Source organism: Rhea pennata, chromosome 1 (assembly GCF_028389875.1).
Source record: "Rhea pennata isolate bPtePen1 chromosome 1, bPtePen1.pri, whole genome shotgun sequence".
NCBI lineage: Eukaryota > Metazoa > Chordata > Aves > Rheiformes > Rheidae > Rhea > Rhea pennata.
In genome coordinates this window covers 112,975,112-113,002,328 of record NC_084663.1, presented here as the reverse complement: position 1 = coordinate 113,002,328, position 27,217 = coordinate 112,975,112, and the positions used below count along the sequence as shown (strand labels likewise).

General features: G+C 35.0%; 1 long non-coding RNA gene across 6 annotated transcripts in view; it reads right to left on the bottom strand.

The window, feature by feature from the left end:
* The window catches only part of LOC134138856 (uncharacterized), a 155,374-nt gene that overhangs the window by 55,176 nt on the left and 72,981 nt on the right, over positions 1–27,217 (bottom strand). Inside the window, exon 6 of one of the 6 annotated variants that reach the window (XR_009958032.1) lies at positions 3,296–3,371. The exons of 3 other annotated variants lie outside the window; for them this stretch is intronic. This is a non-coding gene — a long non-coding RNA (uncharacterized LOC134138856). Of the gene's footprint in view, positions 1–3,295; positions 3,372–10,007; positions 10,175–26,274; positions 26,349–27,217 lie in introns of those variants that run through there. 2 more of the 6 variants (XR_009958033.1, XR_009958036.1) reach the window with 2 other exon arrangements.

Below are 27,217 nucleotides of genomic sequence, written 5' to 3'. Positions count from 1 at the left end.
AGACTCACTAGCATGAAAAAATGACATTTACTACTTCTCTTCTATCCATAAGCCTTATTGCCATGTCAGAGAAGGAAATTAGATTGGTCTGACACAACTTTTTTTCTTGACAAATCCATGTTAGCTGCTTCTTACCTCTTAAAAGACGTTTTCTTCCACTCAGTCATTCAGTTTCCAATTTCTTGACTGGTCATGTCATAAGATCTTGGTTCTTTTCTAATTAACACAGAAGTTTGGGGCCTGAAAAGATCTGAATTGCTCATTTTAAAGGTAAAATAAGAAATATTTTTTTTTAGGCTTTTTATCAGGTAGAAAAAGTAAATGCCAGCAAATATTTTCTTCAAAAATCAAATTTAAAATAGATTATTATCCAGTTATTATCTTCACCTTAAATATGTTAATGCTTTATTTAACTACTGTCTGCAGTTAACCCCACAAAATGTCACGTGGTTAAATTTTACAAGATGATTGGATTTTTAAAACTATTTTAAATTTTTGACACTTAGCATCTAGTATTATCCATAAACTCAAATAATTTAATATGTGATTAAGGTATGGGATGATCTGAAAATATGTGAAATATCAGTAAAAATACTAGCTCTTGTGAATTTGAATTCTAGAGCAAATCCAGACCAAAGTTGTTAACGTAATTTCTCTTAATTCCTAAATGTTAAAATAATTAATAATTTTTGAAAACAGAAATGAATCTCCAAAAAAGAAATTCCAAATGATTGCCCATTCTAATTCAACAATCAGTGATTATTTATGAGATGATTTTTGAAAATAGTGTTGATAAAACTGGCCATTTTATTAAAAAAAATTATAATCCTTACCCATCAATTAAATATGACATATTTAAGTGACAAAATTCTCAGACCATTCCAGGGCAATGGATCCTTGAATTCTTCAATGTGTTTGCTAGATTAAAAGAAATCTAGCATTGCTCTTTATGTAAAGAATCAAAGTGAAAAATATTTTGTCTTTTGTTCATGCTGCACAAAATATCTGCATGTTCATTCTTCTCACAGAGGTTCAGTACACCGCACGCTATGTAACAATACACCTCAAATTGGGCAAGCTCAATGCTTGATGGAAAAAGAAATACATAACATTAAATAATCAGAGGGGGGAAGTGCCTTGAGAACAAGGCATCTGATATTAATTATATTTGTAGGTTACAGTAAGTCATACTGAAATATAGAGGAGATTCATGAACTGAAGTAAAATTCTGTGCCAATGGGATTTTCTTCTGTCCTTTGTTCAACTTTTCTGGTAAACTTCAGTGAAGTTTTACTGAAATTTTACCTGTTTGTTCCAAGAATATGAGAAAATTAGCTCTTAAACAGATGGTTTGGTCATTTGGGGGCAAGTCAGGTGGACTCTGGGTTTGAATGTGATCCATTTGATCAAGAAGGAGTCAGAAAATCTTGGACATATTCTTATTTTGCCCATTAACTGTCTAACATTTGGCAAGTGACCTAATTTTTTGATGTTGCTTTCTTTGTACAGCCTTCAAAAACAAAGAGAGAATGTAAGAACAGTTCAAAGGTCCATCTGGTACTGTGCTCGTTTCTGATAGTGGTCAAAAGCAGATGCTTAGGGAAGAGTGTAAATACAGGGCAAGCATATGGTGATTCTTCTCCAAATACTCCCTGAACTGCCAATAATTTATCGTTTAAATGCTACTACTTCTCTCTACCTAAAAATATCACGAAGCACGATTCTCGTTTTGTACTCGCTTTGAGAAATTCGGATGAAGTCAAATGAACAACCTTAGTATTTGGGCTTCCATATCCTTCTTGTCCTTATCCTTAAGAGAAAAACATCATATAATTCATTAATCAGTTCCACATCTACTTTGTAACCTCATTTATTAGCATGCTGTAGTCTCATTCATTAGCAGGACCCAAGATAGATTTAGAGAACTCTTCTCTCTCTCACTCCCAGTTCTACCTACAGAAAAACCCTGTTCCAGAATTTCTAGCCACTGATATGGTTGCAAATTTGAAACTGTAGTGAACTAAATTTTTACAAAACACAGCTTAATGTGGTAGTACATTGGAGTGGTGCTCACACAGCATCTGATATCCCCACTGCAGATAAAATTTTAATTTTTAGATAAGACTGTACAGTTACTCATTCCAGTCAAGCAATTCATATGCTTTAACTTTTGGGTTTTACTTACTGGGGTTTGAGAAGTTTGTCTCTTCAGGGATAACCAAACAGATTTATAAAGAATTGGAAAGCTACGATCAATTTCACTGCATATTTTGAAACTATCTTTGAGAATTTTTTGACATTCAAAAATATGGGCCTAATGTGACTCTATGGTTCAGTCACTATTATCACAGTTTTTCCAGTCTGATAGGACCTTGTCTGTATTGGACGTTTTCAAAATTTTCTTTTTAACCTTGATAATTTGGAGGCCCCCCAAGTTAGCAGAGTGCTTCAATGGAGTTATGCTAAATGTCCCCAGCTGATGATCTTCTGAGAATAAAGAAGTCTAGGCGAAATATGAAAAATCTCCTATAGTTTCATAAAACTTTACAATACAGAATTCTTTATTTTTTTCAAAACACCTCTGTTGACTTTGCTATTGACAATTTAGGATCACCTCCAGCTACACATGTATATAGGAAGTCTTTATTAAAATGTACAGAATGACTTCAGATTTTCAGAAACAACAACAAATTAGAGCATAAATTTTTAATTACTTTCTACTTGAGAAGCAATGCCACAAAAGGAAGGGGCTGTATTGATTAAGGGTAATTAACTCTGGTGGGAAAATCACATAATATATAACACCTTTAAAAGTCAGCTTTAAACTAACAGTGACTAGAAGGTGAGAACAGAATATAATTACAGTATAAGTGCTCAAATTTGATTTCCATCTAAGCCATTAATACAGCCTTTGGAATTCATTTCTTGTTGATTACATTCTCTTCTTTTTATAATCCAATTTGATGGCAGCTTTAGGCTTTTCAGATATGGATACATGATATCTGAGTGTCAAGTAAATGCCAATGAAATCAATCATCCGTCTTTCCTATTAAAGCTATCTGATGCTGGCAGTTTGTAGGCCTACTATTCCGTCAATAAATAAATAAAGACTTCAACAGCTATAGACAGTGAACACCAAGTAAACACTAAATATTCAAGTAATACAAATCAGGATTCCTCAATCAAAAAAACAAACAAACAAACAAAAAGACTTCAGAAACTTCAGAATAATGAACTAAAACATATTTCTGATGTTTTTCACATGCACTAGAAGAGTTAGGATTTATTTTTATTTATTTTTTTTTCCTCTAACCTTTAGGACTGGAAGTGCCATTTTGAAAGTGTTTCATGTAATCAAAGGGCTGGAACACCTAAGCAGATATAAAAAGAAGTAGAATAGGTATAAAGCAAATGTGGATCATTCAAAATAATCTGAAATTGATTCATTTTCAGTACTCAGAGACTTTCTTCTATACAAATGACTTTGAGAATGGACAATGGCTACTGAAGAGGAAGCCAACTGTAAAATTCATGTGTTACTTGCCTAGTTTGGAGAAATAGAAAGTATGCTCATTTATATTTAAGGAGCTACTTGAGCAGAGCTGAAAAAATGGTTTAAGATTGGTGGTTTTTCCTGAGCAAACAAGTGCTGCTCTCCTCCTCACTGCCATTAAAGTGATTTTCTTCCCTTAACTATTAATTTTCTCAGGGAAACTTTAACCTAATTGATGAGTTTCCACCTAGCTCTGAGCCCAAAGCAGCAGCAACTCAAATGAACATGTTACACGAGGCAAGCAGGGAGGAACCAGAGGAGGAAAATGCTCATGGCCCAGGGGAAATGACCAGGATAGTAAGCCTTGGGATTATGTCACTTGCTGTAAAATAAGCTTTATCAAGGCAGTTTGAAGATTAGTAGCAAAACCTAGACCTTTCTGGCACTTCGATTTATTTGAATTCCTCTACAGGACTGACATGCAGATTATAACAGAGTGAGAGCAAATGGTTTATCTCTGAGGATTGTAGATTGGGCAGGATAAAAAAAATATATATATATATGTATATATATATATATATAAATATTTTTATATATATATATATATATATATATATATATATATTTCCTTTCATTGTGAGGAAGAGCAAAGGAGCACTGAAAAATGAGTCAGTTAGTAACTGTTAGATGTATTTGCTTACCATGGAAAGTAGGGAAGATAGGGAAGATGGTTCTGGGGGCAAACATTTCATAGTTTCCCTCATGTCTCAGCCAGAATATTTTCTTTACCCAAGGATTACTGTCTGATATTCTTGATCAAGGGACACATTCCCTCTACCTTTAAGCCCAGCCAGAGCATTTTTTTTAATAAGTGTATATCTATATGTTTGTTTTTATTAAATCATATTTTACTACAGCACTGGCAAAATGCCTGTCAAGACTGAACTGTCATCATTTTAAGTAACATAAATACAGCCCTGTAGACAATCCATGGCTCAAATAATTTACAATTTTCACAGTGCAGTTTTAAAATTTATACCTACAAACACAGTCATACCCTTCCTCTGACCCCTTCACAGACAATAAAGAAGTTTTCAAATGTCTTCACAGAAAAATACAAAATTTAGCTCTCTGGATCACAGAAATTTAAGTATTCAAAATATATTATATGAATACTGCAATGTTTTCTGAATTAATATTGAATTTAATTTTATCTTGGACTCAGAGGTAGTGCAATGCACACAGCACCATTTGTCAATTTATGACTAGCTTAGTTTTCCCCATACTAAACAAGACAAACTATCTTTTATTAATGGACTAAATATTCAGTTCAAAATCCTTGACTTGCAAGGTTCAAGTAATCACCTTTGAAAACAGACAGAGGCTTGATTTGATAAAGGCAAGCATAAGAAATTATATTAAGGCCTTTTGCTGGAAAACTGTAAAGGTCATATCTTCAAACCTTAAGAAAACAACTTTGTCTTGTAATTTGATATTGATTACATGATTCACAAAGGTCTATTATTTGCCAAACAACAAATTACATGGGCTGAAAGAAATGAGAATATATATTTTTATATATACTTTTTTCATTTAGTTATTATTCCTCCCATCCCATTTTAGGAAAGAAAAGAAGTGTCTTTCTACTGTTGAATAATCTAGTCAACTGCAGAGTGGCATGACAATGATTTCAGGGAAAATTAAATCTTGAAATTGCATATGAGCTTGAATCATCTAAAGTCAAATAGGAGGATTAGCACTGATTTCTATGGGAACTGGTACAAGCTCATTGTGTTTAGTTAGACAATATTACCAAGAATATTCAAGGAAATGTATGGAGTCATTTTCTTTCAATATCTATAGACACTACGGTTTCCCATAAAATAAGGTAGGAAATATTTTTTTAAAATGTTATTTTTATAATGCTTTATTATTAATAATTTTTGATAATTCACATCAAGAACTATTATACTATAAACTTAACTGATTCACTAGTTTATGCCATAGGTGGGCGCTTTAATGATGGATTTTCACTTGTCCAGCAATTCCTGTTAATTCCTGCAGCATTCCCTCAGAGAAAACAAATCAAACTGTTTTAAATTCTCCTGCTAGCAGCTGACCAAGGAAGCCTGGCTTGTGAATGTTGTCAGCCACCATGATCCCCATTCTAACTCTTTAATGTAGTACAAAAATCACAACAGAAATATTTAAATTATTATAAGTTGCTAACCTGACATAGAACTGCTATTTCATAGAAAAAGAATTGTTGAGATACATAGTGAAAGTGAATCTTTTGGATAACTTCTAAAGTAATAGTGCTGAACAATATGTTTTTCATTCTTTAATGAAGCCAAGAGGTTATGAAAAACAGATTTATCAGTGACTCAAAGAAAGAGCTACGGTAGAAGTTAGATCTCTTGACATACTATTCTGTATTTATAGCACCCTGAAGCTGCACATTCCCTGTCTTGTGATGAAAAAGGGACTTCAGTGTGACAATCTGAATACTAGAGCAAACCTTTCATCTTTTATTTCGTGTGTATATGTGAAGCCTAACTTCACTAAGACAGTGGAGTATAAGAAATATAGTGAAACTTTCATTACTTCTATTGTTAATTACTTTTATCTAATTGTTAAGTACTTTGGTCAGTTGCTAATAATATTACTAGGTTTGCTATTCTTAGAGCTACATCCACACAAAACTCACCCTCTGGTCAACTATCAATCTATAGACTAAGTTCGTCTTTGTTCCTATCTCTGTAATTCTTAGTGTCCACTCCACCAAAACTCAGACAGGACGGACAGATATATCTGAACAGAAGCTTATCCCACTTGTGTCCAGATGATGCTGGGGACTTGCTCTCCATTCGGAGTAGGAGCATGATCTGACCATCAGTCTAAAGAGAGTATGAGCAACAGTGCTGCAGAAACAATGCACTTTGCCTGGAAAAATAAAAAAGCAAGAGAAGGCGTGCAAGTGTCTCTTTCTGGCCAAATGGTTAGGACTTTCTTCTAGGACAGATGGAACCTGATTCCAGCCCTTACTGCACTGACCGCTTAAAAAAAATAATGCACGTCAGATTAGTAGAACAAGCCTTTCAGTATAGCCCCTTAACTGAACACAGGTGTATTTATACAACATACGCACAACTGCCTCTGTTGCTCATTACAAACATCTCAGACTTTCATGGTTTTATAGTCGCAAGCTCCCGCCTAGATGTTTTTTCAGGAAGAACTTTTACAGGTTTGAATTATTCACTGTGGAATCATTGGCAAATGTGCAGTAGAAGCGAGAGTGGGGAATTATTGACCTCATAGTAAAGACTAGCGAATGATGCATTTCTCTTGGTTCATATCTTTAGTCTCCTTCTTATATAACATATTCTCTGAATACCCTACCTAGCACCAATACATTGCATTTTCACTGTTGTCTTTTTTTTCAAAGAGTTTTCAATGCTCTTGAGCCAGCAATTATATATTACAATGTTTACACAAGTAAGGGAGCAAACAATCTTTTAGATATGTGACTTCACCTTCTTCTACTCCTTGTGTTATCTTAAGTGCCGTAGATATATTGTAGGTTTGTACATATAGATATTCATATAAGCTGAGCTGAGTGCCCAGGGGCTGCAAGGAGTAGTAATACAACCTGACTGGAAAAGTGAAATCAATGGTCTGAATCATGGTGTATAAAGTTAAGCACATGCATAAGAATTTTTAGGATAGGCACTTAGTTGAAGAGCAAATCATGAACATTGACTTCATGGGAAACAGTTGTAAGGAAAAGATAATTTAAATTTTGTACTAATCCTTAATGTTTCACAAGAGATGGTGTTTCTCAGCACACATGACAGTATAAAACAGTATAATTTGTCAGTCAGAGCAATAGTTTAGAGTAGACAATTGACTTTTACAAGTGAAAGAGACAACTGACTTTTACACGCACTTTGCTCTCTGAGTGGAACTCACAGGATTATGTATGATACTTTGCAGAGTTTTCTTATTGTATCAGTGCACTCACCCAGTAAGCAGATATTTCATATCCTAAAGCCTCATATTCTTAGGAGGAACCACTACATTTCTTTGCAGTTATGAGAAAATTTTTAGAATTATTGCTTTGTATAACATTCCAGACTTGAGAGTAAACAGCTGGATCAGCATTTCCTGAATTCTTGGAGAGGTACTGCGAGCTGTATGCAAGCTGTTAGAAAGAGGTCTTCAGGCTGGAACTGCTGACAGTGATGTCTGGCTTCAAATGTGTTATCTTCTTTTTATAGCAATCCACTTCACATCTGCATGTGTGTGCACATCCGACTGCACTTTGTTTAGCTGCTTTCCCTAATGTCAGCTCTAACATTTCCTTCCCCCCTCACTGTCTTCTTTTCTCACAGATGGTACCTCACTAGAGCACACTACCCTGTTCCCCTACTTGCAGCCTCATACTCATTCTTGGCCTTGTGCTTTCCTTCTTTACTCCCACAATAGTCATTCGCCTCTGTAGTCCATCACAAATTTTCCGCAATTACATTATTTCCTTTGTTGCCCATTCAACAATGAGAAGCTCTCATAGTATGCTTCTGTGGCACTTAAGAGTTCCTGTTGTCCTGATCTGATGGTTATCCAGACTGGCACCTAGTCAACACCCTGCATCTCCCATGTTAGTCATATCTAGTTTTTCTATACTAACACATCGGGTGAACTGGGGAGGAGGGAGAAAAAGTATGCCTGAATTTTGCTATCTATATAGTGAGGATGCAGCTGAGGAGGCACCAGTACAAGCTGGAGGCTGACCTTGTGGAGAGCAGCTCTGCAGAGAAGGACCTGGGAGTGCTGGTGGATGACATATTGACTACGAGCCAGCAATGTGCTCATGTGGCCAAGAAAGCCAATGGTCTCCTGGGGTGCATTAGGAAAAGTGTTGCCAGCAGGTCGAGGGAAGTGATCCTGCCCCTCTACTCAGCCCTCATGAGGCCTAATCTTGAGGACTGTGTCCAGTTCTGGGCTCCCCAGTCCAAGAGAGCCATGGAGCCACTGGAGAGAGTCCAGCGTAGAGCTACAAGCATGATCAGAGGGCTGGAGCATCTGCCCTGTGAGGAACAGCTGCGAGAGCTGGGCCTGTTTAGCCTGGTGAAGAGAAGCCTGAGGGGGGATCTTATCAATGTGTATAAGTACCTGAAGGGAGGGTGTCAAGGGGACAGGGACAAACTCTCTTCAGTTGCCCTGTGTGACAGGGCAAGAGGCAATGGGCAGAAATTGAAGCACGGGAAGTTCTGCCTGAACTTGAGGGGAAATTTCTTCACTGTGAGAGTGACGGAGCACTGGAACAGCTTTCCCAGAGAGGTTGTGGAGTCTCCTTCTCTGGAGACATCCAAGGCCTGCCTGGCTGCAACCCTGTCTAACATGCTGTAGGTGACTCTGCTTGAGCAGGGAGGTTGGACTGGATGATCTCCAGTGGTCCCTTCCAACCTTACTGATTCTGTGATTCTAAGGCTCTTACATATGCATGCAAAAATATACATGTGTATTTACATGTATATGTATTCACAAAGACAGTGACCTTATCTCTGACAATATTTCAGTAACTAATATCTTAAAGACACCTTTTCGTCTCCTATTTCCATTAAGAAACCTAAAATATTTGTGAAATTCTAAGGAAGCCTTCCCCAACATACATTTTTGAGATTATACTTGTCCTATTTCATTCCACACAGGTGTATCTCTCTCTTCTGTATTGGATGCAAAATTTTGGTCAGACTAGGAGGAAACATAAATAGAATCAGACTGATTTTACTTAGATTTTGAAAATGAGTGAAGTCTTTCATTTTCAAGTCGCATTGAAGAAATATTTATTACTAAAGTTTTGAGTGCATACTTATGGTGATGTTTATGTTATTTGTTGGCTACACTGTAAAAAAAAAGACCCAGTACAGAATGTAGAGTAAGTATTTCAGAAAGCTGCTGTGCTGTGCTAGGCTGTGCCTCAGGGTCATAGCACTGAGGAAAAAAAACATCTAAAGCTTTCTGAATGTTCTCAAGCTTAGTCTAATAATGCTCTTCAGATTCCCTGTCCCCTCTCCTCTTCCTTTTTGTCTTCTCATTTCCTTAGCAATAGCTTGTTAAAATTGATACAAGCAGCTAAGGTCAACTGTTAAATAGCCTTAGACTCTTAGATTTTCATTTAAATGACACCATCTATCTTTTTAAATTCAGTCTACAAACTTCAGTGATAATAATGCTAAGTGGTTAGCCACTACAGCAGTTCCACCTTCATTAATCATCACACTCTGAGGAACTGTTTACTGTTATCCCCAATATTGCTTTACAGATGCAGAAACTTAGGTGGAATGAAGTCCACTGATTTGCCTGAGGCCTGTGAGGTAGAAAGTCTCTCATGTGAAATTCAGTGTCAAATAACTTCATCGAAATAAATCTTTCTAGGCATCACTTCATAGCCCACATTATTTACCAAATGTATTTATTTACTATAAAATGAAAAGACTTGAATTTCTATGACATTCTTCAGCTGTGAATCAGAGATGTAGATACATCTTATCTTCATTATTATTGTGCAGGATGCACAATTAATGTATCCACTTGCTATTATCTCCTACAGAGTTAATGGCTTCTGAGTACAGCAGCACAGTGTACGAAACTGCAACCAAGCGGTACAATTTGAATGTCCTGCCAGCAAGAAAACAAAGCTTGTCACCGTTGTAGAGATGGCTTATATTTACATGTCTTCCATTTGTGACACCTTATTTTGAAGAAAAATAACTACTTACAAACACATCTGTATTAAGTAGTGCATTGAAGAACCAAAAGCTGCTGCTGTGCGGGGTGCTGGTTTTGGCAGAAAGTTAAGCAGCCTGAGCAGCAGTGGAAACAAACAGAATCACACCAGAGGCTAGGCTATAAAACTGTCTCGAAGGCCAATTTCTCTTCAGTGACCTAATCTGACATGTTGCAGGAGGAACTACCACAGAAGCATTGCTAAATCTTGCAATTTTACTGCCTGTTCCATTATATTTTGAATCTTTTCAGACTCCTGAGAGTTATGTCATTACATCAGAATCTCTGTTTTATATTACTTCATTCAGCTGAAGGAAAGCAAGAAAAAATGAAACCTATATCCAAATACCCATAAAGACACAAAAAACAATAAAAGCTCAAAGCTCTCAAATTTCTCATTAGTTTAGATACACCTCATCATATTTAAATTTGGTCATATTGCCACTGCCATGCTTGTTCTTCAACACAGGAGGAATTCAATTTGAGAGAAGAGCTGTGGAACTGATTCTATAATAAAAATAATAAAAATAGAGGTGGATTTACAATAGAGCTGGCATTATAATACAGGTAGAGACTTCCGTGGCCCTTCCGTTATTGCTGCCTGCCTTTAACAGCACATGAAGATGAAGGTATACTGAATATCGGTGCAAAAAGAGCACCACTATTTGGAGGCCCATAAGTATATGGGCTCTGATTCAGGTCTGCTGACTGATTAAAGGAATTCGACGCATGCTGTTTTTTCTGCACTAAAACAAGTGGGCAATGCTTCATATTGTTAATGGGAATTGGCACAAAACCTTTTTTATCTAAGTGCTTGCTATGGAATAGTTGAAGCTTTTTATTTTAGTACATTTATTTAATGTCAATATTGTTACAAATAGAAAGGTAAAGATTAATTTGATTATCTGACCTTTTCACCCCTTTAGTGCTGTGGCAATTTACATGCATTCTTAAATATATTATAGGGTCAACCACTGGTTTTATACTTGTATGATTTTATACCTTAATTGTACAGTTTCTACCTTTTAGTATTATAAATTCATTTGAGTATTAAGCAATGTGGATTTCTCTTTCTTATCTTGCTTTCAGTGTTTTTGGATTTGAGTCTTTTTTAGTGTACTTTCCTTTCGTCATTAAGACATTTTAAAATATATCAAACAAGCCACATGGCCAAGCAGCCACAATTCTAATTAATTATTTCTTTTGATCTTCATCTAAAACATGTAACCACGTTAATTAATATATTCTAAAAGTGTGACTGGAGCAGGTTACTATGAAACTTATGGCCTTCTAGGAAGTTCTCAGTCAAACCACCAGTCAATATCAACTCATAGTTGGCAAACATATTATTTACTCCCTTCATTCTTATGGGTACTTTGGGTATATTATGTTTTATTAGTGACTATATTTGATTCAATTCCAGATCTTAGTCTTTTACTGCTAAAAACAGGAGATGAAAAAGTACTCTGACTCCCCCCCCCCCCACACACACACAGCTGCTACTACTTCATTATAGCTCTACATAAATCTCTCTCAGATCGAGGATCATTGACCTGATAAACTGCAATAGAGTTGATTACACTTGTGTTCCATGTAGATGTCATGAAGGTGCATTGATTAAGTAAATGTTTTAAAACTGAATTTCTCTGCTGAAGGGTAGGTGGTTTGGGCCTGATAAAATAAGTTTATTCATGTTATTGTTAGAATTAAAACCTCCTAAATCAGGAGAGCATTTCTCGAATGATTAAGCTGAAGATGTTCTTCTGCTCTCGAGGGAATAAGTCTTGTGACCCAGAAAGCACTCGTACTGAAGTTTGCACAAGCTGTAGAACTGTTTGTCTAGCTCTGAATTAACAGGATAGTAATAGCCCAAATCATGAATGCTTGACAGGGCGAAACGTTGTTCTGATGCTCACATTGCTTGTTAAAATCTGCTTGTGATTTCCTCCATTCCTGTTCTTCGAGTTTGGGGGGTTTCTTTGTCAGTCCTCAGTTTCCAGCCCTCTTTGCATGAGCCTTTCTTGGGAAGAAGGATCTAATTACTCTTGAAAGAGTGTGTGCAGGCTACAGACACAGTGATGCTGAAATTGCCTTGCCGTTGCTGTCCTTGGTGTGTCTGACAGCAGCGAGCTAGTAGCAGTAGCAGCAATTTGTGGAAAGAAGTAATAACTGCCAAAAGCTTTGTAAGCATGAGAGGGCTTTGCTTGGTCTGGTCACTGTTACTGGAGAAATCCTGACCTTTCCAAGATGTAATTTGAAGCTACGAGCATAACCAGGCTAATGTCTGTGATTATGCCTTCCATTCAATGCAAGAAAATAATTTCATTCTTGGAACTGTGTATTTTCATCTAGCAGCATAACTAAAAGCTTTCTTTGAGTTTACCAGAGAAAGTGGAGTGGTTTTCAGGGAGATTTGAATACAGAATTAGGATTATGTAATGCCAAACCTTAAATACCAGTTGTGTAATGTATTGATTTTCCATGGAAACAAACAGTAAGACTTACTCTAAACCAGAAGCAGATTACCAAGCAAACCTAAAGAGTTTAAAACATTGTAGTTCAAATCAAATCCTGAGTTCTTCACTTCTTATCAATGAAATTCTCTTCCAACAAGCTCATAAAAAATGATTTTTTTCATAATTTGCATGAATATTTACCTAGAAGTTGTTGAAAACAGAGCAGGTTTAGTCAAGGAGATAAGCCCTTGAATTTAGTTAGACTGAAAACAAAATAGTACACACCCAGAAAGATGTTAATTAAGACTTTAGGCTTAATTTAGGCTTGTGCATTTAGCACAAGCAAGTTGATTTGGTCTAAACTCTAAAATACGGTTGAAACAGAAAATGGTAAAAAATTTTCTTATAAGTAAAAACCAGAAACCAAAAAAATATAGGTTATGGTCAAGGCTATATTACTTTTCACTACTTAACTACTTACTTAAAGAATCAAAGTCCTTTCAACTTGGACTTAATTAAATTTAACTTGAACATAATAACCTCTCCTTTGAAGGTCCTTTTCCAGCACAGGCAAAGTTCACACTAAGCCTGAAGAGAGTTGGAATCGGGGTATAGGCTGAAAATTGATTAGTTTTGCTTGTTGCAGGATAAATCAGACACATAAATATTTCTGTAAGTAACATTTTGGAGCAAGTGTAACAAAGACTTATTTAATTTCAGTTTTACATATAAAATATAAAGTGGAAGTTTAATATCAGAAACTGATCATGATCTCCATAAAATGTGTCCCAGGTACAAAAAGGACAAATATATTGGTCAGATACAGATAGCAAAGATTCATGGTTGCAAATGACAGTGAAGAACCTTAAGAAGTTTTCTGTGATAATTCACAAAGGGCAACAATAACTCAGCTAAAGCTGATAAATGATGCCAGGCTTCAGAAAAAAAGGTATTAGGAGAAGTGGTGAGTGTATCGTTCAACAAAGAATTTGAAAAGATCCAGAGTCAAGTATTTGTAGACCTGTAAACAAGAATTATATGGAATAAAAGCAAGCTATATCTTATTAAATTTGAGAAGAAATATCATCATCAGCTTTTAGCTTAGCATCTATTTAAAGGAAAAAGAAATATCTTGCATAAAAGGAATATAGAATAGGTGATCAGTCTTTATAAACAATACTCTTAATTAAAGAGATAATTACTTACGGTATTAATCATTCTAAGCATCTTAAATGTTATGAGTGATATCCGAAGCGACCCGAGCAATAAAAACAGAAGATGGTAATGGGCTCAAAGATTAACAGAGAATAGCTGCTGGAAAGGGGCAACATTTATTAATTATGCAGTTTTGAGCCTGGGAAACTCTTTGGGGCTTTCCCAGCTCTGCTGTGATTTCAGCCTCTCACGCTGACTGCGCAGACAACAGGCAGGTAGAAGCACCACCCAGAGCACTGACACGCACGTGTCCACGTATCTTGCATCTGGCAACTCAAGATCTCTTAGATTATCCTTTTAAGCTATTTTAGGGCCTCTAAACTTTAAATAAGCTTTCCTTGATAATTGCCCTATGAAGCAGGAAATTTCTTTACTCCATTTTAACACTGAAGAACTGAGACTGAGGCTTACAGGACTGAGAGTATCAGTGCCCTTAGCTTCCTACTTACTGGAAAGGCACTTGCCTTTCCCCATTTACTACGCAAGATTTTTATTTAAGTGCTTTACATCACCCCTAAGTTAGATGCTTGTTACGATCTAAAATACATTGTGTCATTGCTCTTATAAGTCATACTAAGTAAATTTTTCTATGTTTTATCAGTCCCATGAACACGTTCCAATGCTTTCCATGCCATTACTTAAAGTAATAATAGTGGTATCCAGGTTTATGAGGATTTCTAACAATGGTGCATTTATTCTCCTTTTCTCTTGGACTAAAGTATATTATTTATTCAATATATTTTAATGTTGTCTATAAAAATTAAAAACATTATTTAAAATGACGAGTAGAAATAATAATAAAAGATAATTTCTTTTTGTATTTCAGATTCCATTTTTTATAATAAATATTTTTAAATTCCATAAATTAAAACAGCAGGAAAGAGTAGAGAAAATGGTGATCAGAGGAAGGTCTTCACAGCATAGTTCATTATTCACTGAACACTACTGGTTGAGATGCTGAGAGAAAAATTCCTCTTTTAGGCAGATTAGATTGTTCAAATTGTTTAATTTTTCATGTTTATAGTTATATCTCTTGGTACTTAATTATTATAATTATTTCTCTAAAGAATAGTGTGTTCGGATGCCTGCCTATTTCTTTCCAGCATGTTAAAGTAAGTGACATATTGTTTATAAACTTTAAGCGCCTATGAAGTTATTTATTAACATATACTAGCTCTTTTTGATATTTCTGGAACAATATTTCAAGTTACTGTAGCATTTTCTTCAGACATGACTTTTCATTACCTAGACTTTACAGATCTTTATTTGTCCTTTAAGAACTTATTTTCACTTTTATCTAATTAAAGTGATTTATTCTTGCAGCACTGAAGCAAACTTCTTAAGTTCTTCATAACTGAAAAAAGAAAGTAACGTGTTTCTTTATTATTATTATTAAGAATTTGGTTGCCATGATTATCTCATTGCTTTGGAAAGGTGTCAGTGGAAACCATGAAAGCAAAGTCTTCAGGCTTCAAAGACTAACAGTTATGGCTGTTGTTCCCTCATCTGTCATAGCAATAACTCAGTGGCACAAAAACTTCCATCTGCATCAGAAATCCATTAGTCAGTGATCCTTAATGGCAGAACGAATATAATGGATGGATGAGCTTCTGCACTGCCTTGTCTGTATTCTTTGCTTCCTGTTATATATATGCTTGTTAGAAATGTTTACAAAGCATAAAAGTGCAATTTGAAGAGTATATATTCAACAGTTTTGAACCAAATCAACACACAAAGAAAACTGCAAGATTTTAATGTCCACTCCCTCTACCTTCTTTTTTTGTTGTTCAAAATGACTAATTTCTTAATTCAGTGACAAATATTTGTTTAGATTTATCACAGCCTAACACAGAGTTCTATTCTAAAAAATGTTTAAATTATTTCTTTTTTGTATTTTTATTTTTCCTCCAGATATCAGCTTATATTCAAAATTGCTAAATATATATTACATTTACCATTGCTGTTGAATATATCTATCCTTGCACTGAAAAAAGGCATCAAAATTGTGACATTAAATTCAATGAAGATGGGCAACGATAATAATAGGAGGTGAGACTTTATTCCCTAGGCCCTTTTGCCTACAAGTAAGCTGTTTAAAGGTGTGATGGGAAATTTCAGGGCCTAAACTTTCAGTAATACTGCGGTATGTGCTTAATACTGTGGTATGTGCTTCAAGAGACAGTGTGCACAATCTTCTCCATCAGAAAAGCAATGACAAGACCAAAATTTTTTCCACTAGCATCTGTCAGTGACAGAGTAATCTCACACATTTGCTGAATGCCGTTGAATCAACCCTGTTCCAACGTCTGTGGAGCTGCACAGGAGTATCTGGCACTCAAGAATAATGTACTGGATCTGAGGTTATTTCAGTCAAAAATTAATTAAGGATAGAGTTTCACTCCTATCTGTCTTTATGCTTTTCATTACTTATTTTCTTGGCCTGTAATTTCAATTGGATTTTCTTTATGAGAACAAAGCGGCCAATGTTCACGTACAGATACATATTCCAAGAGCTTCAACTAATTTCATTGGTAATTCACTGTAAATAGAGAATACAGAACTGAAATGTTTGTTAGTATTTTTAAATAAATGCAGGAGAAAAGGCAATGGAGATAAAAGAGACAGTGACAACAGGATAAAGGCTCACTACGGTATATCCTTACATGGTTATTGTGCCTACCTACCATTCTGCTGAAGAGAACAGAATATTATATTTATTTAATTCAGTGTGTGCACAACTATTCTATAAGCCTAAAGAATCCTTCTGTCAGATTTTTTTTTACTTCATTTAAAAAAGGGTTTTAGAGGATTTTATTATATTTGCATGCATGGAGTTTAATAGATTACTGTACACATGTAACAAATTCAGATGTGCCATAGGTAACTAATTGTAAGGTAAACAGAAATAGTGTCTTTCAATGCCTGCAGTATTGAGCTCAGAAAAATATGCTACAAAACTTATCTGAATATATCTGAAATATAATTTTGAGTTTTATTACAGATGCAAATATACCTAAAACGTAATTTAGCTGGTGAATTTAACCATTTTCTGTGATCAAGCGCAATTAAAAACTGATTGCTACAAACTTTTGCATTTGTATTCCCTAGGCTTTTAGATAATTTTTAAAAATTTTATCCCACTTTTTTTTTTCTTTTTTTTTTTCTCATCCTGCAAACTGACTTGGCCTTTTGTCCCTGTTATTTGTAAAAATGTGACTGATCACTGAAGTCATATATCAATTTTTCTTCTTCTCTGATGGGATGACTTGACCTTTAAAATGAGGATGAGTCACTTTTCCTGTTTGCAAATTATTAATGGATGTTTCTTATGAATAACAATCAAATTGGTTATAGTATAGAATTTTTCTTTTTTTTAGTGATCTTGCTTTGCTAAAATAAGCCTTTTAAATACACGGAAATAATTTTGTTCTGTTTTCCATATATATTTCAGCACATCAGCTGGGATGTAAGCTTTAAATTTGCCTCATTGGCAATGATTGTCGCTGAACATCCTTTCCACAAGTTATCCTGGAAACTTCTGTCTTACTAGAAAAATGCTTTCACTCTGTATTCGTCTTAATTGCCTTACCTGTAAAGAGCAGCAAATTTTAAAATAGTCCATTCTCATTTTTGTCTCTCTAATGCTTGGTGGTCAAAATATTTGAAATGTCTGTGTATTTTTATCAGCCTCCCTAAGTACTTCTGTTATGCATATACATATTCATATACACTTGTACATATATGCACCATTGATGCATCTCCATTTATATTTATATACATAACAAAACACTGCTAAGGTCACAGTTAAAGTTGTCCTTTGAAGTCTATCTTTTTATTGATTTCTTTGATTGATATTTAAAACATTTTATTTTCTTCAAAAGTAAGAGAATAGCTATAGCCTAAGTCTGTTTCAGTCTTCATCTATGGAAAATATTGTGTCACTTTTAGTCATGATTAAAAGTATGCTCTGCATAGAATGTTAAGTATTCCTTCCTGTGTAATGAAAGGGTCAGATTTGGGGGTTTATGGATAATGTATATTTTGTATATTATTTGTGATGAACAAATATAGAGTTTATGTATCATTTGGTTGTTAGCTTTTCATGACTTTTTTTGTGAGATTTTTATCAGATACGTCGTGAGTATAGTAATTCCAGCTGCTTCAAAAATACAATTATTGTAGATTTTATACAATTTAGCTTTGCATAACCTATAAATATATACCTCTAAAAACACACAAGAGTAAGAAGTAAACTGTAACTGTTTTGCACAGCCAGAGCTATTCAGAGCCTATAGAAATGCACCATAGAAGGACAGCTGAGTTGAATTTATGGCCATTTTACAGTGGCCAAACAAAACAAGCCAGATTATACCACAATGTCAACCCAGTTCTAATAGACACACATTTGTGTGGTTACACATTCAAATGTTGAGAAGTGTGTAAGTTATGATTACATATGCAGGTCATTATATTCGGGAGCTGTCACCGGAGGTATTGATATTTCATGAATACTGAAGTGAAGAGACCAAGTACTGATCCATAAAACTAAAGCATATGAATTGAAACTTATGGACCCAAAAAGGCTCAGTGCTTGTGCCTTAACACTTTACAATGAATTTTTGCCTTAGAAAGTGCATTGACTTTAATACCTACTGTAAATATGACTGGATTTAAATTTCAATCATTCTCTACATTTCATAGTTTTATGCTGTCAAATCCTGTTAGACAGTAGAGCTGATAATAAATCTAATCCATTCCTTTCTTGCTTTCAAAGCTACCCACAAAGTCAATAGATAATTTATAAGCAGAAAGGTCCTCAGAAACTACAGAGTGGAGTATACAAGGCTATCTTTTAGAGTACTTACAAAATGAAAATTTCCTATGGGATATACTTCAACATGAAACCTCCAGCACACAAATTAGTGACTCCTATTCTTGAGTAGTGAGTCCCCAAGTCCATTACTTGAATATCAAATGCTGGTATCAATAGCAGGAAATGAATACAGAGTGATGTTGAAAGAACATCAGTAAGTGGTTCTCTTAATTTACTTTTCAGGTACACTCATGAATTATTGCAATGTAGAGTTTGAAATGGAGTCTTTTCTCACCACTACCTAGACTTCAAAACCAAGTTAAAAATGTTAATGCTATCTGCTATCAAGAGTAATACAATTGCACAAATAGCATAGTTCTTGATTTGCCCATAGCTACTAAATTCAAAAAAAGTAGAGGAATAAGTAAAATAATCTTTGCTTCTAATCTATTTATGTATATGTTAGTGTGTGTGTATACATACATACATGCATATGTGCTAGAAATAGATGTGTGTGTGTGTGTGAAAACACATACATAAAATATAGACCAAAAATATAGAACATAAAATATAGACCAAACCATGCAGTTGAAAATAAGTTTGTCTGGGGTCAAATGAAACAGTTTGGCCAGGATAAAGTGAAAAGCCGCTTTCTATCGAAGTTTTTCAGTCTGCTTAGCATTTAACAAAATTGAAGTATATTTCTAAGCAGAGCATTTCATGGAGGAAATGTTAAAAATAAATGTCCCTATTTTTTCCCAAATGGAACAACTTAATGAAATGTTTTGTTGAATCTGCATGCATTCTTCTCAACCTGAATCTTTGTTTTCCACAGAATATGGGTTTTCCAAAATGTGTACAAAGTTCTGTTCCTAACTTCTGGTTAAGAAATCACAAGAGGGCAGTGTAAAACATCACAGCCTCTTAAACACTGGGTCTAATTTCTCCTCATGTTTATCAATGGAAATCAAATTGTGTCAATGAGGCTTAATAGTGTATATAACATTTTCTTTTAGACTAACCAGGTAAATAATCTGTGATGCAGAAAAAAAAATAGTATTTTTTTTCATTTGAAGCAGCTAAACGAAGTGCAAAGATCATTTTCACTAAATCCACTGGTCTGTCCTCTGAGACTCATAAGAAGAATCCAGAAATCAAGATTTAGTCCCACTTTATTCATAAACTAACTGAAAGAGGTCAGATGTAGAAGATTAGATGAGTATCTACTGACTGACAGTTTTTTCCAATACAACTATTATAAATGAATAAATAGTATGTTCCATTTTGTTATTATTATTACATGCTTTTCTCTTCACACAGGGCCTTTTTTCATGCAGTCTATAACTCACGAGAATGTGTAAGGTTTTTCAGCGTTAATCTTAACTTTAAATAGTAGAACTCAATGCATACTGTGTGAGTGGTGTTAAATAAGCTTTTGCTATTATTCTGCACCAACATTCCACGGCTGTTTTCTTTGCTTTTCATCCCGAATGTGTGATTCCAAGCTACAACCACCTCATTCTGTCCTGAAACTGAAAATCATTATTATGATTTATTTGTATTTATTTATATATTTCTTGTTGAAATAAAGTTACTATTTCAGTGGTTTCTCATGTAACACCATTTCATTAACTGGAAGTTATCTATTATTTCAGGTGTTTTTTCTTTATCTACTTATATTCATTATGGTTTAATGTAAAATCTCAATTCAAATACTGAACCCATAAAAAATTTTGCATGTAGCATGTGAAAGAGACTTTTCTTTTCAGCAATGTAAGAATTTCACAGAATTTTTCTCATTCTCAACTGAAGCAAGGAGCTTTTAAACCTTGAAAGCTCCTGAAGTGAAGAATAAAGAAGAAAAATATCTCTGCCTGAGAAAAAATAAATGTATATTTTCATGCTTTTTAGTTAAACTTAAAATAGGTTACATAAAAATGAATTTCAATTAATTTTGAAAAAAAATGGTGCTGAAAATTGGGAAATGTATCAAACTAAATCCCTTACTAAAACAGTTTTCGCCCCAAATTCAACATTTTCTGATCAAAGAATATTTGTTGAAGTTTCTTTTTAGATCTGATTTATAACCCAAAGAAGTTTAAAACGAAACTACAGATCCTTAGAAATGATTGTGACAAAAGAAATAGTATTATTCCCATTTACAGTAAAGGGAAGAAAGCCACTTAAAGATAAATTGATTGTCCAGTGTCTCATGAGAAGTCTAAGACAGGAGCAAGAATTGAACCTGAATTTTAGTCCATGACCTTAACTGTGTAAGCATGCATTACCTGTGTAATTATTAATACAAATGATAAGTTAATTACAACTGTACTCTCCTCACTACAGACATCCTTTTGTTTCTCCATTTAGGGGAGAAAAGCTAGTAGAGACTCGCAGAGAATGTAATTCATTTTTATGGACTGTTATTTCCTCTGTGCCTTTTAAATCTAATTGTCAAACCACTCAGAGGCTCTTTTGTTGAGAACTGCAAAAGCAGGAGAAATGACACTATCAAGGGCAGCAGCAGTAGTAGCTTAGCTGCTGGAGTCTGTACTATGCTGTACACCGGTCACTGGAAACTAGGCACAGAAAACAAAATGTATTCTCTTTCAAATAAACTTGGCTTTGATTTTACAAGTCATTTATTTCTTCTGCTTTCAGATACAGAAAGCAATTATTCACTGAGAGTTAATTGCTACCCACGATTTTGCTTTTAGTTGAGTTGGTTTAACAGAGAACTCAGGGTTAGTTTATGCAAAGTGACCACAATATTGGCAAAAACACATAGCCAGTATCACACCGTGTCTGCTGGTCACCTGAGAGAGCACAGCGAACCACAAGCAGTGACAAGAACAAGTCTATCTGCTTGTAGCTTCTCCGTGCGCACTCTGCAGCGTATGTGACGTGCTCTGTTCTTATCGCAGGTGAGATAAGCACGCTTCCCGTGAATGGGGGCATCAGATAGCATTGCTGTACTGTGTGGCGATGGCTCAATGCATCTCAAAAGACTAAGAGTATTAACCAACCAGATTTCTGAATGCCAGGATGCGATCAGCTTTCACTTCCTCATGTCTTCTGGTTTCTTCACCTGCACGCTCACCTCCTTTGCAGCAGGACTGCTGTCTTGAAGAAAATGCTCCACAGATGCATAAAGTGCCTGAGTGGTGCTGGACTCTGTCATCCAAGCTGCAACCACAGGATTTCTTTTTTCAAGAGAAGGGGGGAAACTGTGTCTTCAAGAATGCTTCTCTTGAACCAAAGAAATCCCACATTGCTGCAGAAGAAATTGGCTCTTTCAGTTTGGGAAAGAAAGTGGTAAGCTGCTTTGTCAGCAAGAGAATGTATTCACAACTGGAAAAGGTTGCACTGAAGAAAATGCAGCCAGAAAGGCTACTTCTGAGAGGCTGGAGAGAAATACAAGTGAAAATATTTGGAGGCTGGGGTAATCTGAAGCTCAGAGAAGACTCAGACGATTTGGAGTTAACACCTATAGGGAATGTAAGCAATCTACAGCAACAGCCCAAGACATTATGTGTGAAATCCTGGCTGTCTGACTTCAGTCCTGCTCTGACGCTTGGTCTTTGTCTCATGCTGCAATACAGGATGGTGTTTTAATACATGTTACTAGTGGTTCCTCTGTTGTGGTCACTGCTTTGATAACATTGGTGCGATATTAGTAGCGGTACTAGCTATATCACCTTGGAAAAAGGTTGTAGAAAGTGGCTGCTGGAAATATCCTCCAGTGAGGAATCCATTTTTATATCTTCTTTAAATCAGCCTGTGTGCTGTTCATCTAGGTCTATTACATGGTCTATGTACATCTATGGAGGATCACTTATAATCACAATCTTAAGCCGTTTTGCACCTCAGATATTTTTCAAAAGCCAATTGTTTTTATTGTCTTAATTTCCTAAATAATTCAACAGGATTAGAGAAAGGTTCACCTTTGTATCTTTAAAGAAAAACTAAAACATATAATGTGCTCCATTTTGCAGTCCCGATTAAGGCAATATTTACTCAGTTATCAAAGTGTTTGTGAATGCATACACAAAATAATCCAGAACAACCAAAACGTGGGCAGAAGTCTTTTTCTTAGGAGAATTCCTATGTCTTTCTATATTTAAAGTTTATATAATTATATAGATTTCTTTCCTATTTCATGAGAACACACATGAAACAAACATTTTGGTTTGGGAAAACCCAAACCTTCATGTTTTGGGGTTTTCCCATTTAGTATATACATATATATGTATGTATCTATGTATCTACTTCCCATTTGGTACATATGTATTTTGTATATAGGTATATCTTGTTCTCAATTAAGAATCTGTTCGATAAATTATTTTGCATTGTCTCTAAGAGTTTTGCAAAGCTTACTCAGAAAATGTGCTATAAATAAAAATGGGTGTACCAGACTTTGAAAATCTGTAGCCTTTTACTCATTCTGTTTTAAATAGTAGTGTGCTGTCTTTTTAAACCTCTCAGTAAGACATAAAAGGACATCCTAATAAGTAAAGCACTTTATTTCCTAGACTTTCTGATTAATCAGAGCATTTGTATCTGTTATCATAGCCATAAACTTTTGGGGACTGGCAAAGAATATACTCAAAATAGTTCACAGTGAGTATGAGTGCACACAGTAATTAGTATAGTCATTCCCATATCAGTATTATCTATATAATAACTCCATTAGTTTATTAATATAAAATTCCTTTTCTGGAGATATAAAATCTACCTGCATAAACTGACCAGCTTAACTTATATTAAACTGTGTTTATATAAGCCTAAATAAATATTAAATATAAATATAAAAAAATACTTTCAGTTAAATTTAACACCTTTTCCAAACTCTCATCCAAAAACTGGATGGTAAAGGGGATGGCTTATGGCTTTGTTTCTTTATTTAGAAGCTAGCTCTTATTTTTTTCATTTTTAGAAGAAGGTTAAGTTTTTAATATTTCCAACTTATTTCACTCTACAACTGACAAGAGACTAAAGTCATTTGGTTTTGGACTGTTTTTTTGAGTATCTATCTTTAAAAGTTACATAACATGGATGTCACATTTTATTATGCCAAAGACTAGATTCTTAGCTCTGTTTACTGATGTAGGTGAATAAGTGAAATAGAAATTCCTGTCTGCTAAGATAACAAGTCATAACTAAAAATGTTCCTTCCCTTCTTAAAATACTGTATCTTTTCCACAGGTGTCTTAGAAGTGGGTTTTTTTGTTTGTTTGTTTTTTATTTTTTGTTTTTGCTTTTTAGCATCTGATATCACTTATAGTTATCAGTTTGAGATTATATTCTGAAATGAAGCTTCAGAGATCAAAAAATTATGTTCCATATGTTCCTTAACTTTTCTCTTCCATTTTAATTTGCAGTCTAAAGCCTCTGATCAGAACAAGCCAACATCTTTGATGAAATATCTCTTAACCACTAACTCACAGTCTGGTGAAGTTATTTTTTTTTTTTTTTTTGAAAGGGGGAGTCTGACACTCTAAAAATATAGGTAGGCTTGTGAAACATTTGACTTGCCAATTTAACCGAAACTTTACTGCTTCTGATTTGTTGGCCTCTATACAATCTACCTATAAAATATTTAAGTTTCCTTCACTCAGAGAAAGACAGACAGCAGGCCTAAAATTTTGTTTGCTGTTCTTGAATAACAAGTGACATTCAAAGAGTGTTGGAAGATGTACTTTGTCACAAAGTAAAGTGTCTTTTGAACTTTTCTGGCCTAAGGTTTGTCAGTAGTCAGGTTGAATCCAGCTCCTGTAACTAAACTGTGTAAAGTAATGGAACATAATATAAAAGAGTATTTAGGCTATGTGATTTGATTCAATGTGGGTGGTCTTGGCCACCCACAAATAGGGCATGAAAAAATGACACAACAGAAAGGGATATAGAAAATCAAAAATAAAGAAATAGATTTTACTGTCTATGAAAAATATGCAGGTTTTACTAAATGTTTGAAGATATATGGAATGTATTTGCAAAAACTAAATGCACTGTGGAGTGGAAAGCTCCTTAGAAAATATGATTTCTTAGTTTGGCTGTTTGGAGAATGACTTGTCTTACAAGTCTCCAGACATTTCAGAGTTCTGCTCCTGCACTCGCCTGCATGTGCCTCCATCTTGATATTACCACCTAGGATTTCTTAGCCAGCTTTAGGTTTAGATAGGAACCAAAGACTATTTTTTTTTTTTTATGCACAGAAACTCATCTGAACCGTTTGACCTCGGAACACATTTAGCCCTCGGAACAGATGTAATTTTTCACAGAGCTGCAGTGTGATACTGGTTGTTTTAAGCAAGCAGATACGGAAGCTTCCCCAAGTCCTTCCATAGAGCCGACTCACGACTGCAAAACTTAGTCATAATAGATTCAGATCCTGCCTATCACCCTGAAGCAGAGAGATTAAAACTTCACCTTTTTGCATGTTACAATACATTATCCTAATGACCCACAAGAGAGTGGCTTGCTCTGCATGAAAAAATAAAGGCAGCCCCTTTAATGATGACCTGTGACTAGTGACTTGACTAAACGAAATGAAGACAAATGTGATGTTGTAGACAAGCAGAGAGGGTTGTGCCAGATTCTGATCCTGCCTTGTTGGACTGTTACAGTTGACAGCAAAATATAAAATAAACAAACCATTTTGGGGACAAAAATCTGAGCTAGGGACTCTTTGCTCCCACCTAGTGAAAATTAAAAAAATAAAATCTGTTTGGGTTACAGTACCTGAGGATAATACTTTTTGGTAGGAGTGCAGCTGAAGGCACAGTCTGATCCTTGCTGCTTCCTATGGTTCACGAGGACTTACGACAGCCCTCTACTCAGTGTTGGGTCATGTAGCATCCAAGACTAAAAAAATAAATGTTTCAATGTGTCATATATGGTGTCTGAGTTTTAATAATCACTTCAAAGGCTCCCAAACCTTTGCAATACCCATATGCCTTTCTGGAGTGCAGGGACTCCATCAGCCCCTGGCAGCTTATTTGGTATTTGTAAGCACACTTGGTAAAATCCATCCATTAATGGAGCTTCTGCTGAAGGCTTATCCAAAATGGCACTTAACTGCTCTATCTTAAATGGAGCTTAACTGAGGACTTAACTGGGCAAAGGGACTTGTGTGATGGCTTTTGTACAAGGGTAGATTTTTAGGGATTCAGACATAGTTTAACTTGTGACAAGTAAGTATTCACACTATAATGGAAAATAGTGTCATCAGAGTCATGTTTCATTTAAGAGAATTCCTTAAAATATCTCTGAAATGGATTATGCTAAATTTTAATTTTCTTGAAAGTTACAGCATTTGGTGTATTTTTATTGTTTTTTATCGCTATTCTATTTCCATTATGCTTATTTTATTCCCTCTAATTTTAAGCTATTTATGGGCCGTGGTTAATTGCACTGTGCCTCAAATCACAGGAAAGAGCTGCAAATGAAATGTATGCGTCTAATCTCACAATCTCTACTATTGCAACAGTACATCTGAAAATAAGGCTTGTCAGTATTCATACAGATGGTACTCGAGCTTTGGATCCAACTGTTATGCATCCAGAATTTTGAAAATCTTGGCCTAGAATTAAAACGGTTATATTAATATGGAGAATTATCAGAGTAAATATGTTTATACCATCAGATTAAATGTCATTTTAGGAAGACAATCTATTAGTACTTTCAGTATCATTGAGACATACAAATCTCCAACAAGCCCTCCAACAGCTGAATTGTGAGTTGTATTAATTTGGAGCTGGATGGATAAATTAATGTTCATGTGCAAGCAAATTGGCCTTTACTGAGCTAACAAAGGATAGCTCTATTAGTAACAGAAAATTTCTGTTTTAAGTATGTGTATATAGAAAGTGACATAAGCATATACATTATTGACCCTGTAGAACTGTGCTGATAAAATTTTTAACAACTCATATTATGTATTTGATACTTCAGTTGAGAATTACATGTTACATTTTACATTAGGTTGTGTGAGGAGAAATACACAGTGAGTTATTCTGGCACAATAGGAGTGGGTGAGCAGCAGTCACTAAGACCAGCTTTGTAAAGGACATTTTTTATGGTGTTTGGAAAAGACAACATTTAATTGTTTCACATACACCTGAAGTAACATGGAGGATTAAGAAACAAGCTTCTGCTGTCAGTTACTAAGAACAGCCAATATTACCACCATGAACACATTGCCACAAACAATTACCATGTTTAAATCGGTGTTCTGGATAATTCACAACAGAAGCATGCCTTTTACTGAACTTAATATGACAGATGGGAAATACATTGAGACAAAGGACAAAAATGAAAGATCTTGAGATATTCAGACAGTTCTAAACACTGTATATAAGCTCAACTTTCATATAGCAATATTTACTTGTGCTGACGCTGCATAATATCAAAGTAGGCTTGACAACGTAAGCAGAAAACTGTATAAAAGAA